The sequence below is a fragment of the Protopterus annectens genome, chromosome 1.part0 (assembly GCF_019279795.1).
Source record: "Protopterus annectens isolate FY-2018-M chromosome 1.part0, PAN1.0, whole genome shotgun sequence".
In the NCBI taxonomy this organism is placed as follows: domain Eukaryota; kingdom Metazoa; phylum Chordata; order Ceratodontiformes; family Protopteridae; genus Protopterus; species Protopterus annectens.
Genome location: NC_056725.1, coordinates 1,913,140,253 through 1,913,160,622, shown reverse-complemented (window position 1 = coordinate 1,913,160,622; position 20,370 = coordinate 1,913,140,253). Strand labels below are relative to the sequence as shown.

Below are 20,370 nucleotides of genomic sequence, written 5' to 3'. Positions count from 1 at the left end.
AATTTAATAACCACCATTAGTGAACTCATCAAAAAATGGAATAAAATGTTCTCCACAATGGAGGATGGGCTCTCTTTAATTAAAAAGATAATGTTACCTAAACTTTTGTTTTATATACAGTCACTGACAGTAGCCCCTACCAAAACCTTAAAAAAATTAAATTCCATGCTACTTAAATTTTTATGGTCCCCTTAAAACCTAGGATTGCATATAAATGGCATATTAGAGCTTGGAACAGTAATGGGATAGCATTCCCTAACTTAGGTCTTTATTCCAAATCAGTTAAAATTAATGTAATATCACACTGGATCACACCTACCTACATATCTGGCTGGAAAATAATACACGAGATTCATATAACTGGTGTCAGAACTGTAGAAAATCATTTTAAGGAACTATATGGAATAAGTAGAGTTCATTGGCTTTTACGTGAATTTTGTTTATTTAATAAGTTTGAACATTTTTCTTATGGCATTAATCAAATATGTAACAACTTAAAAAATGTAATTGATTGTAATTACAACTTTAAACAATTTCTATTTCTTATATTTCCTACAGCATACTCCCTGATTACCTAGATTCTTTCAACAATGTGATACAAAAATTAAAGGAAAATAACTTGATATTCTGGCATCAGTTTATTGAAAATAAGAGTATTAAACCACTAAGCTCTCTTTTATGTAGTTGTGATAATAGTCAAAGACAGTTGGTTGTTTATACACCCATTACGGCAGTTTATAGAAAACAAAATGAGGGTATCAATCAACCTAGAGACTGAATCTTATACCTAGTTTGATTCAGCGTTTTATTACGTGTCTTGAAAAGACAGATAATCAAAAATTAAGTATCTCATCTATCTGTAAGATACTAAGAGAAGACAGTCTAACGTTTGACTCAGACTTTTGGCATTACTATGTAAAGATTAATGGAGAACAAATCTGATGAATCCAAAAAAAATATTGAATTCCACAAATTCAGCCTCTTTTTCATTATATTGGAGATTGTACATATGGAAATTTATGAATAGGAGTTTCTATTCTCCTCATAAAATAAATCTTATACTCAAAAACAGTGAAAGTAAATGTTGGAAATGTGATGAATTACTAGAGGCCAACTGGGTTCACATGTTCATTGAAAGTAAAAATGTTGTTCAATACTGGAAATACTTCAGATATTTTGTAAATGCTTTATGGTCTGACAAGTGTCCTATTTCTAACTCACTAATCATACTCAATGTTCTTATACCTAATGGAATTCCTAAATCTCAGATTCAGTTACTCGGGTCAGTTCTTGCAATTGCCAGAAAAGTTAATACTTTAATCATGAAATCTTGTTTACTTTTCTAGTTCAAAGACTATTAATTAAGCAAAAGTTGTTTGTAAAAAAAACTGCAAACCATTTGTTGCAGAACTCATAGCATTACTCAAAGCATGGCAAAAACTGGAAAACCTTTTGAACAAATACGGATAACTTCTCATGGATAAAATGATGGTTCATCATGGATGAATGTAAATATTGTACACAGTTTTGTTATTGTTTTATTATATATTTGTTATATGTACATTTGCGTATGTTTATAATAAAAACAAAATAAAAATGTTTTTTTTTTTTAAAAAGAAAGAATACACAAGTGAAACTAAAGAAAAACACTTCTGCTAAGAGCAACAGACAGCTAGGTATACACACAAATGGTGCTCTGTTCCAAACAGGAAAACATTTATTTTTATTTACTTTTATTATTTGTTTACCCAGACTGTCCGATTGGACAACTAGTGTCCGTTTTCAGCAAAGTCCTGGGAGAAAAGCTCCATACAGTTACAGAATAATGATCAACACATACAGTTACAGAATAAAGACCAAGATACATGGTGGAATTAAAGGTTAAACATGTAGAGACATAACAACATTAGCAGAATAAGAACCAGTTAGAGAGTACAGGAAAATTTAGAATTAGATATTATGGCCCAAGACTGTGAAAAGCTCGACTTATACTTTTCCATCATTAACTAAAACAAGAAGGTATGTACTCGCCATAAAGTTCGATGTATGTAGTCCATCGGCTCCGACTCGGCCAAACTTTTCTAGCTCGAAGTCCTTCTATTGGCTGGGCTAAGATGGTATCCCATGCTGCATTGCTCCATATCCCCAGAACTAGTTTGCTGCGAACACCAACACTCATACCTCATGCATAACACCACCCAAGGAAAGAGGAATAAACAAAAAGTGAAGGGAGCTCTGAAACCCAGACCTAACCTCCAGATCCTCCAGGAAGGGGGAAGGTGGGAGGGTAAGTAAGAATGTGAGGCGAGATGGACTACATACATCGAACGTTATGGTGAGTACATAACTTCTTGATGTTATGTAGTCCAATCTCACCTACATTCTTACCCGTGGGACAGCGTCCCCAGCACCTAAATCCTGGGAGGCTCAGAGGAAGATACTCCTGAGTACTGTGGAACCAAAGGAAGACCTACCCCTAGATACCACATCCAACTTGTAATGAGTAACAAAGGTGTGAGGAGATGCCCAGGTAGCTGCAGCACAAATATCATCCATAGACCATCTGGCCTGATAGGCTGTAGACACAGCCCGAGTAGAGTGAGCCTTGACTGGAAACGGTAGGTCTTTACCCCCTGAAGAATAAATGAAAGAGATGCAATTGGATATCCACCTGGATAGGGTGATTTTGGAGACAGACAACCCAATTCTGTTTTCCAAAAAGGAAACAAACAGCTGATAAGATTTCCGGAGATCTTTGGTTCTGTGCAGATAAAAACGTAACGGTCTGTGTACATCCAGTTGATGAAATTTAAATTTTGCCTTGTTTGAAAACTGGGGAAAGAACACTGGCAACTCAATTGATTTATTAAGATTAGATATGGACACTACTTTAGGAAGAAAAGAAGGGTTTGGTCCAAGAGAAATCCTGTCCTTATGAAAGATCAAGTATAGGGATTTGATAGAGAGAGCTTGAATCTCTGAGACGCGTCTGGCTGATGTGATGGCTACAAAAAAGGCAGTCTTCCAGGTCAAGAATTTTAAGTCACAAGTAGCTGCAGGCTCAAAGGGTGGTGAAGTAAGAGCCTGCGGAACAAAATTTAAATCCCATGATAGGTTCCGAGACCAGAGGACGGAGTAACAGAGTGCCCCCCTTCAGGAAAGCCTTACAGAGTCTGTGAGCCATCAGACTAGGCTCATTAGCAACATAAAAGTTAGAAATCGCTGCCAGTTGGACTTTAACGGTGGCGGAAGCGGAGCCCTGATGAAAAAGCATAGACAAGAACTCCAAGACAGAAGCAATTGGAGCTGTGTAAGGGTCAATCCCTTGGGTATGAGCCCAAATAAAAAATCTCTTCCATTTGCTGGAATAAATCTTCCTAATAGAGGGCTTATGAGGGGAAGGTAAAATATGAACTACCTCAGGTGAAAAGTGATGAAGCCTAACTAACGACGTAAGTGGAGTAGCCAGGCTGTCAATCGGAGGGTCTGCAGAGAGGGATGGAGCTGCCCTGACATGTGTGTCAGTAAATCTGGTTGTGGGTCCAGAGTCCAAGGTGTGTCCACAATGTGGGGATGGTGAAAGGGGAACCAAACTTGACGAGGCCAGTGTGGAGCAATCAGAATCATTCTGTTTCCCAAGGATTGTGCTTTCTAAATCACTTTTGATAGCAAGGGAAATGGAGGGAAAGCATACAGCAGACCGGAGGGCCAATCGTGGACTAGAGCGTCCCTGGGTGACTCCCCCTGGGGGGGGTCAACGTGAAGTAGCTGCTGCATATTGAGGGGGCTGGCAAAAAGGTCGCAGCAAGGCTGACCCCATCTGCTGAAGATCCGTTCTGCAACTAGACGGTTCAGGGACCACTCGTAAGGCATCAGAATAGCTCTGCTTAGCCTGTCTGCCATCACACTGGCCTTCCCCAGAATGTCCGTTGCCACCAGAAACCGTTGGGAAGATACTGCTCACTGCCACACTCGCATGTCCTCTCTGCACAGGGGGTATGACTTGGTTCCTCCCTGCTTGTTCAGATACCACACCACTGACATATTGTCCGAGTGGATTGCAATAGTCCTGAGAGGTAAAAAGCTCTGAAGTGCCTGCAACGCAAGTAGCATCGCCCTCATCTCTAGGACGTTGACATGCAGATGTATCTCGTGCTCCTGCCAGGTGCCTTGGACTGTCCTGCCAAGATAATACCCTCCACCCCATCTGGGAGGCATCCGTGGTCACAGTGGCAATTGGGGGCGGGGGAACGAAGGGTTTTCCCCTGTCCAGATTGTTGGTGCAAAGCCACCAACTGAGATCCTGTTTGCATCTGTCCATGAGTAAAATAGGGTGGGAAAGTGGAAGTCTCTGGAGAGACCACTGAGCAAAGAGGAGCCACTGAAGGAGCCTCATATGTAATCTTGCTAGAGGGACTAACATAATTGTTGCTGCCATAGTCCCTAGGAGTTGGAGAACCCATCTTGCCTTCGCTCTTTTCAGGGGGAGCAGGGCATGAACCTGTTGCTGTAAGACTCTGATTCTTTCCTGTGGTAGAAAGGCCCGCATTTGAACGGTGTCTAGCTATGCACCTATAAAAATGACATGCTGTGAGGGCAACAAGGCAAATTTTTCCTAGTTCAGTGTTATGCCCAACTGCTGACAGAGAGTGATGGTAGCGTCCCTGGTTTGGATTAGTAGATGCCTGGTGGTGGCAGTGAGGAGCCAGACGTCCAGATACGGAAACACTTGGAATCCTTGACGTCTCAAGTGAGCTGTCACCACCGCCATACACTTGGTGAACACCCTGGGGGCTGTGGTGAGACCAAAGGGCAGGGCTCAAAACTGAAAATGACTGGCTCCCAGCCGGAAGTGTAGGTGACTCCTGGATGCCCTGTCCATTTTGATATGGTAGTAATCATCCTTGAGGTCGATGGAGCACATCCATACTTCTTTTCCCAACAATGAGAGAATTGACTGTAATGTGACCATACGGAACTTGGACTTTTGTACATGGTTGTTCAGTTGACTGAGATCTAATATGGGTCTCATATCCCCTGTTCTTTTCGGCACAAAAAGAATCTAGAGTAAGTCCCTAATCCGATCTGGTCTGAGGGGACATGCTGGATGACTCCTTTTTCTAGCAGCTTTGAAACCTGTGAAGCCACGTGATCCCTCTGACTGGGTGGAACGTCCGGGATTTTTCTGACTGGAGGGAGATCTGACGAAAATAGGATTTTGTAACCTCCGGAAATTATTCGTAATACCCATTGGTCCTGGGTGATGGTTTGCCAGGCTTCCGGGTATAATGATATTCGACCTCCGACTGGCTCTGGAAATGCACAGTCGGGCCTCCCATCAGGAGCGACGGTAGGGAGAGCCGAGAAAGGAATTGCGGGGGCCCCCTCTGCCTCTAGGGCGGTGTCTTCCTGAATAACCTCCCCCTCCTCTGCCTCTGGAGGGGGGCTCACCTTGTGCACCGGGAAAAAACCTCTGTGATTTTTTGAACCACATCTTCTCACCCATCTGGGCCTTGGGGTAAGGCCTAGAGGGAAGGGAGAAACAGACCCCTACAGCAGATAAAGTTTTTCCCTCCTGCTCGCACCTGGTGAGGGTGTTTTTCACCTTGGTTCTGAACAAAAGAACCATCAAAGGGGGCGTCAGTGAATGAAGACTTAAAGGCCTCCGTGAAATGACAAAAGCGCATCCAGGCTTGCCTCCTAAGGGCAACTCCTGAGCTTGCTGCCCTACTTGCTCCCTCAGCTGCATATGAAATTAGCCTCATGGAGGAGCTGACGATGGAAAAGAGGGTAGACACCTGGGCGTTAACAGTCTGGGCCACTGCCTCAGGAACATTACCCATGAGAGTATCTCCTAGCTCCTTGAGGAGATGTCTCTGAAGCAGAGTTAAGTGAGTTAAGTAGTTCAGCGACCGTAAGGTAAAGGTTGTTGACGAAAGGGTACGCTTCCCGTACCGGTCCATGGTCCTAGACTCCTTGTTAGGAGGATGGACGGAGGAAGAAGTCTCGGCTAATTCCTTCTGGGTGGCTGCTGCCACCACCATGGCATCCACAGGGACTCCCTTGGACAAATATTCCTTACCCGGGGGAGCAGACAGAAATTTATTGGGTCTCCGGGGTACGGGTTCCACAGAGTCAGGGTTCTCCCACACCCTCCGACAAATTAAATCCAGGAGCTCGAAGGGTGGGGACACCCAGGAGGCGGAGGGCTGAGCACCAAAGGCCTTCAGGAAGACAGACTCCTCCTCGGAGGGGGCTTTGGACGGCCAGTCACCTCTTTGTTTCAATATCTCCAGGATGTCGGAGAAAGAAACATCCTCAGAGGATGATTTGGGGGACCCCTCCAATTCCTCAAGGTCAGTATCTGAGGTGAGAGACTCATCTTGGGAGTCTATGTGCTTCCTCTTGCACATTTTCTTTCTAGGGGGCTCCTCAGGCAAACACTCTGAGGGGCTCTCAGAAAAGTACAGTTTTGTACCTACCATAAATGTAGATGTTCGAAGATCCACATTGCTGCAGTCCTTACATATGGGTAGTCCGCTGTCCTCGGTCGGCCCGAATACCAAAGTATTAGGCTGACGTCGGTCAAGGCGCTTAAAACTGACATCAGGACGTCAGGGTACAAAAGCGCATGACCGACGTCATAGCCTCAGTCTTTTCTTGCCCCAGATGTCAGAAGGCCCTAACAAGAAAGGTCAAAGCCAAAAAACAGCAAAAAATAACCAACCACCCCTGCACTAACCATATTTACAATATGTACAACCCAAACCACACCACCACCTCTAACTACAGAGGGGAAGGAGGGAGGGTAAATTGGACTGCAGCAATGTGGATCTTCGAACATCTACATTTATGGTAGGTACAAAACTGTACTATGTTCTTCATCTCACATTGCTGCAGTCCTTACATATGGGTAGAATCCCAAAGCAGAGGTAAGGGAGGATGGCAAAACTATAAAGCATTAGGGGCTGCCAAAATGCCCTGTAAAATTGCAGTGGCAAATCCACCCCTAGATTTAGAGTAAAGTGGAAGGTGGTAATGCTTAGAGAAAGTATGCACTGAACTCCAAGTAGCTGCCTCCAAAATATCTTTAGTAGCCACCCCCCTCAAAAAAGCTGTAGAAGTGGCAGTAGCCCTAGTGGAATGAGGCCTAATCCCAGCTGGAATCTCCTTACCATGATGGGAATAACAGAAAGCAATACAAAAACCAATCCACTTAGAAATAGTTTGTTTTGAAACAGGTTTGCCCTGAGAACCCAAAGCAAAAGAAACAAAACTGCTGAGACTGCCGAACCCTTTAGTTCTGCTCAAATAATATCGCAACTGTCTGTGTATATCCAAAGTGTGCAAAATCCTCTCCCCTTTATTTTGGGGGTTTGCATAGAAAGTAGGCAAATGAATAGTTTGGTTTAAAGCCACACTAGAAACCACTTTAGGCATAAAAGAAGGGTTAGTACGCAAAGACACCCTATCCTTGTGGAAAATTAAGAAAGGCTCAACCGCCATAAGGGCCTGTAATTCAGAAACCCTTCTCGCAGAGGTAATGGCCAACAAAAAAGCAGTTTTCCATGATAAATATTTCAACTCTGCAGATGCCGCAGGCTCAAAAGGTTGTAGAGTGAGTTTCTCCAACACAAAATTGAGATCCCAAGCAGGAGTAGGAGCTCATTGGGGTCTTATATTCTTTGCCCCTCTAAGAAATTGCTTAAACAAAGGATGAGAAAATAATGGTGGGTCACAGTCATAGTGAGCAGAAATTGCTGCAGCATGAACCTTTATAGAGGAGAAGGACAAACCTTTGTCCAATAACTCAGTAAGGTATTGAAGAGCAACACTTAAATTAGGTTTCAAACAACGAAAATGTAACAACTGAACCACAAGGCGTTAGTACCTGCTGCTGAACGCCATATGCGTAAACTGTGGTAGTTCAAAGCTAACACGATGATCCTTGCACAAAAGAGTTGAACACTCAGTTAAAAAACCATTTATTGCACACAAACGATTAAGCGCTTTCACCTACATCCAAAGTAGGCTTCATCAGAATAAAAAACATTTCCTTTCCATGATTTAAATAGTTTAAAATTGGCGCCAAAATTTTCTTATTCTTAAAGAGATATACACTCTCTAAAAAATGTATAAGAATGTATACAATCAATTAAACTTGCATCAGTCAAACTAAATACATCAAGGTCTTATTAAAAACTTTATGTTGTAAAGTATATTATACATAGAATATAATTGTGAAAATTGAAAATGTTAAAATATAAAATACATCATAAGGGAATCTCATTGACAGTATTCAATAATACTTTTTGTAGAAATACTGTCGTTTAAACCAGGTGGGGTTGTGGCGTCAGTTAGAATCTGCCAGTATGTTTCCCTAAATGATAATATATTTTTTATATTACAACCTCTCGGGTCTAATGTCACTAACTCCACAATCCCAAATTTAAATGAATGTTCAGATCCCTTATTTATAATATGCCTGGCAAGGGCATTTTTATCATCACGCCTCTTTATACAATAATTGTGTGCGTAAATTCTTTTTTTAAAATTTCTGTTCCGTTTTACCTATATAGTATGACGGACACTTTGTGCATTTTGCTAAATATATTATAAAACTACTATTACAGTTTCCTTTTTTAAAGAAAATTCTAGTGCTGTTGTAGTTCATTAATTTTAGACATGATTCTTCAAAAATAAAAGAACACTGTTTACAACACCCACATCTACTAGTGTGCTGAGAGTCTACTCTATTGATGTTCTTCTTTTCTCTATTGTGTCTCTCTAGTATACTCTTGAGGTTGGGGGCCATTTTATGTACAAATGTTGTTTTTTTACCTAGAATGGCTTCCATCTCCTGATTAGTTAACATAATGTACCAATGTTTGTACAAAATATTTTTTACTTTATTGTGATGTGTATTATATTCTATAATACAAGCTCTCCCATACTCCCTATCCATTCTTTGTTTCTCTACCATCTGTTTGTCCTTTTCATAATACTTGTGACCTAATAGTGGGAATATGTTAATACCCCATCTGTCTAATAAATCTATACTTATTTTCTTCATCATAGTTGGGCTGTATCCCCTATCTGTGAATAATGAAATGATATATTCTATCTCATTCTTAACATCCTCTTTAGATGTAGTCATTCTTAATGCCCTAATGCATTGGCCTTTAAAGATGTTGATTTTGGTTCTATCAGGATGATAACTTTCAAAATCCAAGTAGGAGTTTGTGAATGTCTCTTTCCTATGTGTGCTGGATTGGAATTGCTCACCTCTTTTTATTACCAGTGTGTCCAAATAGGGCACGCCACAGTCATTAAATTTGGCCGTAAATTTCAAATAGTTACTACTCAGATTGATATAATTCAGGTATTCACTGAAATCATCCTGGCTACCTTCCCATAATATATAAATATCATCCAGGAATCGTGAGTAGTATTTGATGTTCTCCATATATTTACTTTTGAACACAACCTCTTCCTCCCATTCCAGCATAACCATGTTGGCATATATGGGGGCACAAGCTGCCCCCATCGCTACCCCTCTTGTTTGTTTAAATATCTCTCCCTCATAGTATATAAAGTTGTTATCCAATACTATGGACATTAGGTCATATACTAAATGAGTTTTCTCTCTTGTGAGATTGCTGTACCTGTGTATACTATTATAAAATGCCTCCAGTCCCTCTTCTTTGGGAATGCACATAAATAGGTCCACCACATCAATAGATGCAAAAATCAACTGTTTAGATTTTAAAGTCACTGGATAGTTTTTTAAGAACTCCCATGAGTCCTTGACCATATGGTCTACTTTACAGTATATATGTTTTAATAAAGTATCTATCAATACTCCACTAGGGAAGGTTTTTGTCCTACTGCCCGAGATAATAGGCCGAAAGGGAGGGTCTTGCAAATTCTTATGTATCTTTGGTATTCCTACCATTACTGCTAAAGTGGGGTATTCTACCTTTAAGAATTCGTAGGTGTCCTGATTAATTCTGTTGTCTATTAAGAATTCTTCAATATGGCAGTCTATCTTTCTATAAGCTTTATTCAGCTCGTTCTTAGATATTTTCGTATAATTTAAAGTGTCATGTAACATCTTATGTATCTTACTGTTATACTCCATTTGGTTATAGATCACAATCCCTCCGCCCTTGTCGGGCTTCATAATTCGGACATTGCAATTATCATTCAAATCTGCAAGGACTCTACTCTCTTCTTCAGACAAATTAGTGGTACTTAATCTAGATTTACTTTTAATCTTGTAAATGTCATGGGTAACCAGTTTCTCATATCTCATGACTTCCTGATTTGCACTAGGCATAAAACTACTTTTTTTCTTAATGGTGTTGTTACTATCTGCCTTACTATGATTGTCCTTAAACATTATTGCTAAGTTCAGTTTTCTAATATATTTTTTTGACTTGAATGAAATTCATTCCAACCCCACCTTTTAGACTTGTAGATACCATTTGTGAAGTCAAAAAATATATTAGAAAACTGAACTTAGCGATGTCCGAATTATGAAGCCCGACAAGGGCGGAGGGATTGTGATCTATGACCAAATGGAGTATAACAGTAAGATACATAAGATGTTACATGACACTTTAAATTATACGAAAATATCTAAGAACGAGCTGAATAAAGCTTATAGAAAGATAGACTGCCATATTGAAGAATTCTTAATAGACAACAGAATTAATCAGGACACCTAATTTAAAGGTAGAATACCCCACTTTAGCAGTAATGGTAGGAATACCAAAGATACATAAGAATTTGCAAGACCCTCCCTTTCCGCCTATTACCTCGCGCAGTAGGACAAAAACCTTCCCTAGTGGAGTATTGATAGATACTTTATTAAAACATATATACTGTAAAGTAGACCATATGGTCAAGGACTCATGGGAGTTCTTAAAAAACTATCCAGTGACTTTAAAATCTAAACAGTTGATTTTTGCATCTATTGATGTGGTGGACCTATTTATGTGCATTCCCAAAGAAGAGGGACTGGAGGCATTTTATAATAGTATACACAGGTACAGCAATCTCACAAGAGAGAAAACTCATTTAGTATATGACCTAATGTCCATAGTATTGGATAACAACTTTATATACTATGAGGGAGAGATATTTAAACAAACAAGAGGGGTAGCGATGGGGGCAGCTTGTGCCCCCATATATGCCAACATGGTTATGCTGGAATGGGAGGAAGAGGTTGTGTTCAAAAGTAAATATATGGAGAACATCAAATACTACTCACGATTCCTGGATGATATTTATATATTATGGGAAGGTAGCCAGGATGATTTCAGTGAATACCTGAATTATATCAATCTGAGTAGTAACTATTTGAAATTTACGGCCAAATTTAATGACTGTATGCGGCCCTATTTGGACACACTGGTAATAAAAAGAGGTGAGCAATTCCAATCCAGCATACATAGGAAAGAGACATTCACAAACTCCTACTTGGATTTTGAAAGTTATCATCCTGATAGAACCAAAATCAACATCTTTAAAGGCCAATGCATTAGGGCATTAAGAATGACTACATCTAAAGAGGATGTTAAGAATGAGATAGAATATATCATTTCATTATTCACAGATAGGATACAGCCCAACTATGATGAAGAAAATAAGTATAGATTTATTAGACAGATGGGGTATTAACATATTCCCACTATTAGGTCACAAGTATTATGAAAAGGACAAACAGATGGTAGAGAAACAAAGAATGGATAGGAGTATGGGAGAGCTTGTATTATAGAATATAATACACATCACAATAAAGTAAAAAATATTTTGTACAAACATTGGTACATTATGTTAACTAATCAGGAGATGGAAGCCATTCTAGGTAAAAAAACAACATTTGTACATAAAATGGCCCCCAACCTCAAGAGTATACTAGAGAGACACAATAGAGAAAAGAAGAACATCAATAGAGTAGACTCTCAGCACACTAGTAGATGTGGGTGTTGTAAACAGTGTTCTTTATATTTGAAGAATCATGTCTAAAATTAATGAACTACAACAGCACTAGAATTTTCTTTAAAAAAGGAAACTGTAATAGTAGTTTTATAATATATTTAGCAAAATGCACAAAGTGTCCACATACTATATAGGTAAAACGGAACAGAAATTTTAAAAAGAATTTACGCACAATTATTGTAAATAGAGGCGTGATGATAAAAATGCCCTTGCCAGGCATATTATAAATAAGGGATCTGATCATTCATTCAACTTTGGGATTGTGGAATTAGTGACATTAGACCCGAGAGGTTGTAATATAAAAAATATATTGTCATTTAGGGAAACATACTGGCAGATTCTAACTGACGCCACAACCCCACCTGGTCTAAACGACAGTATTTCTACAAAAAGTATTATTGAATACTGTCAATGAGATTCCCTTATGATGCATTGTATATTTTACACTTTTACTTCTAATTTTCATAATTATATTTTATGTATAATACACTTTACAATATTAAGTTTTTAATAAGACCTTGATGTATTCAGTTTGACTGATGCAAGTTTAATTGATTGTATACATTCCTGTATATTATTTAGAGAGTGCATATCTCTTTAAGAATTAGAAAATTTTGGCGCCAATTTTAAACTATTTAAATCATGGAAAGGAAATGTTTTTTATTCTGATGAAGCCTACTTTGGATGTAGGTGAAAGCGCTTAATCGTTTGTGTGCAATAAATGGTTTTTTAACTGAGTGGTCAACTCTTTTGTGCAAGGATCATCGTGTTAGCTTTGAATTACCACAGTCTACGCATCTGGCGTTCAGCAGCAGGTACTAACGCCTTGTGGTTCAGTTGTTAAATTAGGTTTAGAAACATCAAAGTCCTTAGCTGTACTCCAAAATAAAAATCTCCTCCATTTATCTGCGTAAACTTTCCTTGTACTAGGCCTTCTGGCCTCCAAAATAACATTCAAAACTTGTTGTGGAAGCGGAGACCCTCCAGGGTTTAAAACAGAATATGCCAGGCTGTTAGATGTAGAGAGTGAAGTTTGACATTGAGTAAATGACTGTTCTCCTGAGACAGCAGGTGAGGAATCGAAGGCAAAGGCCATGGAGGCTCCCGAACCAGACTTCTCAGTAATGGGTACCAGTGCTGTCGAGGCCAATCCGGAGCTATTAAAATCATGGTTGGCTTGTCCTGTCTGACCTTCAGGAGTACCTTTGGGAGGAGAGGCAGAGGTGGAAAGGCATACACGTGAAGATTGCTCCAATTGAATGAGAGAGCATCCACTTTCCAAGCTGTGGGATGAAACCTTTTTGTGCAAAACTTTGGCAACTGGTAATTTAGTGGAGAAGCGAACAGATCTATGTCTGGAGTTCCCCATAACACTGTCAATTTCTGAAATACATGAGGATCCAATTTCCACTCGTGGGGATCCATAATTTGTCTGCTCAACACATCTGCTAAGGAGTTCTGTGCTCCTGGCAGAAACCTTGCCTGAAGATTTAGCTGTAAACTGAGAGCAGTCTCCCACAAAATCATTGCTTGTCTGCATAGAGGATATGAATGCATCCCCCCTTGCTTGTTGATGTACCACATGACAGTTGTGTTGTCTGTTTGAATCAACACCTGCCCTGGAAGAAGTAAATCCTTGAAAGCTATCAGTGCAAATTGGACTGCTAACATCTCCTTCAAGTTGATATGTAAATGTTGAAGTCTGGCAGGCCACGTGTCTTGTACCCATTTTCCATTTAGATGAGCTCCCCAAGCTTTGTCTGAGGCATCTGTCGTTAGAATCTGACTCGCCTCTGGTCGGGTCACAGAGAGTCCCTTGTTTAGGTGACATTCCTGAGCCCACCACAAAAATTCCTTTTGAATGCAAGGTATTATCTGAATGACAGTGTCCATATCTTGGCAGTGCTGCGTCCATACATTTTGAGATACCATTGTAGCTTCCTCATATGCAGTTTGGCATTGGGAAGTACCAGAATACAAGATGCCATGAACCCCAAGGCTTGAAGGACTGTCCTTGCAGTCAGCCTGGACTGACGAGACAATTGGTGGAAGTAAAGAGAAAGATTCTTTTGTTTGTCCGGGGTCAAAAGGCCATCTGGGATGCTGTATTCAGTCTCACACCCAGAAAGCACATGTCCTGAGAGGGTACTAGACTGGACTTTATTTCGTTCACAGAATACCCCAGGCATCTTAACACTGCCATCACATACTGTAAATGATGAAGAAGTTCGTCCTTTCCTTGGGCCAGAATCAGGCAATCGTCCAAATAAGGATAGATTTGTATTCCTCTTAGCCTGAAGAAAGCTACCACTGGAGCCAGAACCTTCGTGAACACTCTGGGTGCAGTAGATAAGCCAAAGGGCAATGCAGAGAACTGATAATGAAAAGTCCCAGCCTGAAAACGCAGGTACTTCCTGCAACTGGGCCTGATAGGAACATGAAGGTAAGCCTCCTTGAGATCCAGAGTCACCATCCAGTGATCTTTGCCCAGCAGAGGTAAAAGCTGTTGTAACGTCAACATTTTGAACTTGGGAATGTCCAGATAAGTGTTGAGGATAGATAAATCCAAAATCGGTCTCCACGTGTTCCCTTTCTTTGGTACTAGAAACAGGCGAGAATAAAATCCTAGGCCCACTTCTGGCAGAGGAACCGGTTGTATGGCCCCTATTTGAAGTAGTAGAGAAATTTGTTTGTGAGCCTCTAGTCTTTGCCGAGGAGGAACGTCTGGCATGCCTTTGAAAGGAGGCAAGGTATGGAAATAAAACTTGTAACCTTGGTGTATGATATCCAATACCCATTTGTCTTGGGTAATCAAAATCCAATTTTCCTTGAAGAGTGCCAACCTTCCTCCCAAAGGTGCTGCCAGGCAAGAAGGATCTGGCAGCTGAAAAAGTAGGTCATTGGGCCTGTTTACGAAAGGACTGGCCCCTGCCCTCACCCGAAGATTGTGCAGGTGAACTCCCTGTTCTAGGCCTGAAAGAACTCTGAGCTCTGCCCCTACCACGTCTAGATCTACCCCTAGACTGAGAATCATAAGAAGGATACGTCCACCCCTTAGCAGGCCAATTCCTACTAAACTTCGGAGGCTGAACTTGCAAAAAATCTTTAACAGCCTGCATAGACTTAGCCTTGTCTTCCATTTTCTTCAAGACTGACTCCACAGGTGGACCAAACACATCAGACTGCAAAGGAGCATCCAAAATCCTTGTCTTAACATGGTCAGATAAATTCTGATCCTTCAGCCAGGCGTGCCTGCGAAGAACTGAACCAGTGGCAGCCACCCTAGACGAGGCCTGCACAGCATCAAAACCACATTGTAAAGAATGCTTACCCACCTGTTCAGAGACATGCACCAAATCTTGTAATTCTTTACACTCAATGCCTTCCGCCAGAGCATCCACCTTAGACTTCAATTGAGAAAGAAGAAAGTTTTGATATTTCAACATATGAAACTAGCAATTCAAAGCCCTCATAGCTAAGGTAGAAGATGTATAAACCTTCTTTCCCCATCTATCCAAAGCTCTGGCCTCTTTATCTAGAGGAACCGGATTTTTCACAACAGAGGCCTTGACACCCTTAGGTCCCTGACTAATAGTTTCTGGGTCCGCCCTAGGACTCTTATAAAGATATTTATGAGCCTCAGGCACCCTGTAATACCTATCCGGTTTAACAGGCGCAGGAGGCAGAGAATCAGGATTAAGTGAAGCCTCTGAAAACACATCTTCCACAACATCCAGAACAGGGGGTATAGCTAAAGGCCTATGTTGAGGTAAAAGCAAAAAATCCCTAAGCCTTTTCCGGGAATCAGAGAAGTCCTGACCTTCCCACTTAAAATGTTCCCTCATAGCATGAAGCGTCTCTGAAAAAGAAAAATCCTCTGGAGGAGAAGCATAAGGAGTGGAATCATCTGCATCAGAATCAGAATAAGGAGAGTACTCCTGCAAATCTTCAGCCGAAGACTCTGAAACATCCGAAGCCTGCTCAAAACTTCCCAACTCTGGCTCCACCCTAGGCCTCTTATCAGGAGGGGGCAAAGAACCTCTAATCAGAGTAATCAAATCTTCTGCCATTTTAAGCATGTGCTTCTTAGGCACAGACCCTGCTGAACTAGGAGTGACACCAACAGAAGCTAAACCTGGCCTGCCCCTGGGAGAAGCCTTGGAAACAGAAGGAGAGGGCCTAACCACCTTGGGAAGGGAGGGGAGTACAGTAATCTGAGAAGCCCCTTCAGCCTGACCTGCCTCAAGAGAGGCCACATCCTGCAAAACTAAAGTCTCCCCCTGAGACTCTAAAGAAGTCTCCGTCGGACCCACCGGTTCCACTGAAGCCTCTAAAGAACCGGCGTCCGGAACGGACGACTCATCTTGCCTGGGCTTAACTGTTTTGTCTTTGCGCTTCTTCGTGGAAGCGGACGCCAGAGAATCCGACGGCATATTATAATTGCACCGCTTACCGAAGACCAGCCTAGCACAATCTAACCTTCGCTTAATAGTGCGCTTATTGAACCTAGCACAAAAGCGACACCCAACTACGTCATGCTCAGGCCCCAAACAAGGAATGCACAAAGAATGATAATCCCTATGCGGTATCTGTTTCCCACAAGAAATACAGTTATTCACTTTTTCTGACATCCGGTAATACACTGAGGCAAGAAAAAACCAAAATATTCCCCAACGGGGTACTTAGCCAACTTGGATTCGGTCTGAAACTCCGAACTCGAAAAATTTCAGAACGCCGAACGGCACTTGCAACGCTGCTTCTGCATCGGACCATGCGGCAAAAAAGACTGAGGATATGACGTCGGTCATGCGCTTTTGTACCCTGACGTCCTGATGTCAGTTTTAAGCGCCTTGACCGACGTCAGCCTAATACTTTGGTATTCGGGCCGACCGAGGACAGCGGACTACCCATATGTAAGGACTGCAGCAATGTGAGATGAAGAACATCTTCAGGACCACTCGTGGGGGTATCCTGAGGTTCTTGGGGATCCGCTGTCTACAGATAGCTGGTGATCAGAGACCCGCACCGGAGTGGTAGGGGACAGAATGACCGACCCGCATGATGTAGCTGACGATCTGGCCAGTGTACTCCGCATGGCCTCAAAGGGTGGCCCTCCCGAATCAGAGGAAAGACCAGCCTCCAAGGCCATGAAAGGCATCAGGGTTCCCCGAGCCGAGGGACCGAGAGGGAGACTAGGAACCGATAGATGTCCCGAGGTCTTTCCCTCGGGCCAGACTGAAGAATCCAGAGTCCCGAATCCAGAGGATGGTGCCGACGGGGTCGGAGCTGACATCGGCACCAATAAGCGCAGAGGGGCCATAAGAACCAACCTAGGAACATCACATGGAGCAAAGCATTCCGGCTCGAAGACAGATGCGCGCTCGGAGGAAGAATCGGAGAAGGTATCAGGATGGGCTCCGGAGCCGACTGGGATGGACCCGAGAACAATTTAGCCAAAACCGGTGACTGAAGGAGTCTCTGCACCACCCTATCAACATCCACATCTGAAAGGGTCCTGGTGGATTTGGAGGACAGGGAGGGAGATAGAGATCTCCTCTCAGGTAAAACTTGTCTAGTACTGGGCGATCGGCTCTGAGGAGGTTCCAATATAATTGGAGCCGAAGCCGGTTCAATCAACATTGACACTTCCTGCGGCCCCCGAGGACAGTGGAGCCGATGAGGTCGAAGCTAGTTTGATTACTTTGTCCGGTGGCTCCGAGGAGACTAAAGGAGCCGGAGACCTTTTTTTTGATTTGGTGGATTTTGAGCTGGAAGCAGATTCCACGCCCTCTTCGAACGAGGGTTTCAAGAGTTCCTTCAGAATTAATTTATTCTTTCTTTCCTGAAGTACCCTGGGACTAAAAGCATGGCAGAAACTGCAAGACTCCTGCAGATGGATTGCTCCCAGACCATGATGAACATTTTTATAACCACACAGAGCATTTTTTAAAACCCAAAGGCTTGCGCTCCTTGGAATCTTTAGACATCTTGATAAAGAATAAGAAGTTATGTACCTACCATAACGTTCCATGTTAGTTGCCTTCTTTCTTGCTGGATGGGTTCGGAGCCGATCCTCGGCTCCGACTCGGCCTTTACTAAAGCTCGAGAGCTATTTTTACCGGCTCGAGGCTACCCTATATCCTACAATGCTAGGCGCCAACTACCCAGATCTCGTTTGGAAGCTAACACCATAGACATAATGTCCCCACAATAAAAGAAGAAAAATATACATATATAAAAATATATGTATAAATAGATATATATACACCTATCTATAGAGTTACCAAAAAGAGGCAACTAGGTAAGTTCATACCTGAGTGAGAAAAAACAGGGTTTCAAAAGATATTCTCGGTCTGTCCAGGCTAGGGGGATGGAGGGTGGGACGCAAGAAAGAAGGCGAGAAGAAGACAACTAACATGGAACGTTATGGTAGGTACATAACTTCTTAATGTTAAGTTGTCACTCTCTCCTTCATTCTTGCTGGATGGGACTGCGTCCCTAGCACCTTAGCCCTGGATGGCTCATAGGAACAGACTTTTGAGCACAGTGGAACCAAAAACAGCTCGATCTCTGGAGGCCATGTCCAGCTTGTAATGAGAAATAAAGGTATGAGGAGAGGCCCATGTGGCTGCCGCACAAATGGAATCCAATGGCAATCTTGCCTGAAAAGCTGCTGAAGAAGCTAATACTCTAGTAGAATGAGCCCTAGGTTTTGTAAGGAGCTCTTTATGTCTCAATTCGTAGAGCAACGTAATGACAGAGGCCAACCACCTGGACAAAGTTATTTTGGAAACTGGCAGTCCTTGTTTCCCTTCTGTATACGATAGGAAGAGTTGGTCAGACTTTCTTACTTGCTTAGTTCTGTCCAGATAAAAACGAAGCTGACGGTGAACATCTAAAAAATGCAGCTTCTGTTCCACTCTGTTGGTATAATTTGGGAAGAAAACTGGAAGATCGATGGTCTGATTTAAATTGGCCTCAGAAGATATTTTGGGTAAAAAAGAAGGATTAGTTCTGAGGGACACTCTGTCCTTGTGAAAAACAAGATAAGGAGGGTGGATACATAGGGCTTGAAGTTCTGAGACCCTTCTCGTTGAAGTGATAGCCACTAAGAGGAGGGTTTTCCATGAGAGTAACTTCAAAGAACAGGAAGCCGCAGGCTCAAAAGGAGGGAGAATCAAGGAAGTTAATACCAAGTTCAAATCCCATGGTGGGGGGGGGGGATCTTTAACCAGGGGCCTGCGTAAAAAGGTATCCTTGAGAAAAGCTTTACAAAGCTTGTGTGACATGATGCTGGTCTCTGACAAACCAACATGGAAATTCGTAATAGCCGCCAATTGTACTCTGATGGTGGCCGAGGAAGAACCCATCTGAAAAAGTTCTGCCAAAAAGTCAAGAACTGTTTGGACAGGGGCTGTGAAAGGGTCTACATTTCTAGCCTCTGCTCAGAAGGAAAAACGTTTCCATTTGCTAGCATAAGTCTTCCTGGTAGTGGATTTATGGGAAGCAAGGATGATGTCACGCACTGAATGAGAAATAAAGGGAAGCCTGGCTAGGGTTGGAAGTGGAGCAATCAAGCTGTGAGATTGAGAGACTGAAGGGACTGGTGCAGCTCGCCCGACTGATGGGTCAAAAGATCTGGCACTGGGTCCAGATGCCAGGACTGCTCCAATAGGGGACGATGCAGGAACGGAAACCAGATTTGTCGAGGCCAGTAAGGGGCAATGAGGATCATTCTGGATCTCAATGCGGTTGCTTTCTGAATCAATTGGGTGATTAAGGGAAAGGGGGGAATGCGTACAGAAGACCCCGGGGCCAATCGTTGACTAGAGCGTCTCTGGGAGGGTGGCCAGGAAGAGGGAAGAGAGTGAAGAAGTCATGGCACTTGCTGTTTTGAGGGGTTGCGAAAAGGTCGCAGCAAGGTCGACCCCACCTTCGGAAGATTTTTTCCACTACTGTCTGATTGAGAGACCACTCATGGGGCATGAGAATGGCTCTGCTCAGCTTGTCAGCTATGACATTGGACTTCCCGGGGATATGCGTTGCTATCAGAAACTGTTGAGAGGAGATCGCCCACTGCCAAAGTCTGAGTGCTTCTCGACATAAGGGATAGGACTTGGTTCCGCTCTGCTTGTTGGTGTACCACACTACAGACATATTGTCTGTCTAAATTGCAATAGTCCCGGTGGGTAGAGAGTCTTGAAGGGCTTGCAACGCTAAAAGTACTGCTCTCATCTCCAACACATTTATATGCAGGTGGCATTCTAATGGTTGCCATGTGCCCTGGACGGTCATGCCCTGAAAATGCCCCCCCCACCTAATCAGGGAGGCATCCGTTGTCACCATAGCAACCGGAGGAGGAAG

At 42.4% G+C, this 20,370-nt stretch overlaps 1 protein-coding gene across 2 annotated transcripts in view; it reads right to left on the bottom strand.

Moving 5' to 3' along the window:
* Positions 1–20,370, bottom strand: part of SENP6 (SUMO specific peptidase 6) — a gene marked incomplete in the record, with an annotated part of 3,063,818 nt that overhangs the window by 2,483,560 nt on the left and 559,888 nt on the right.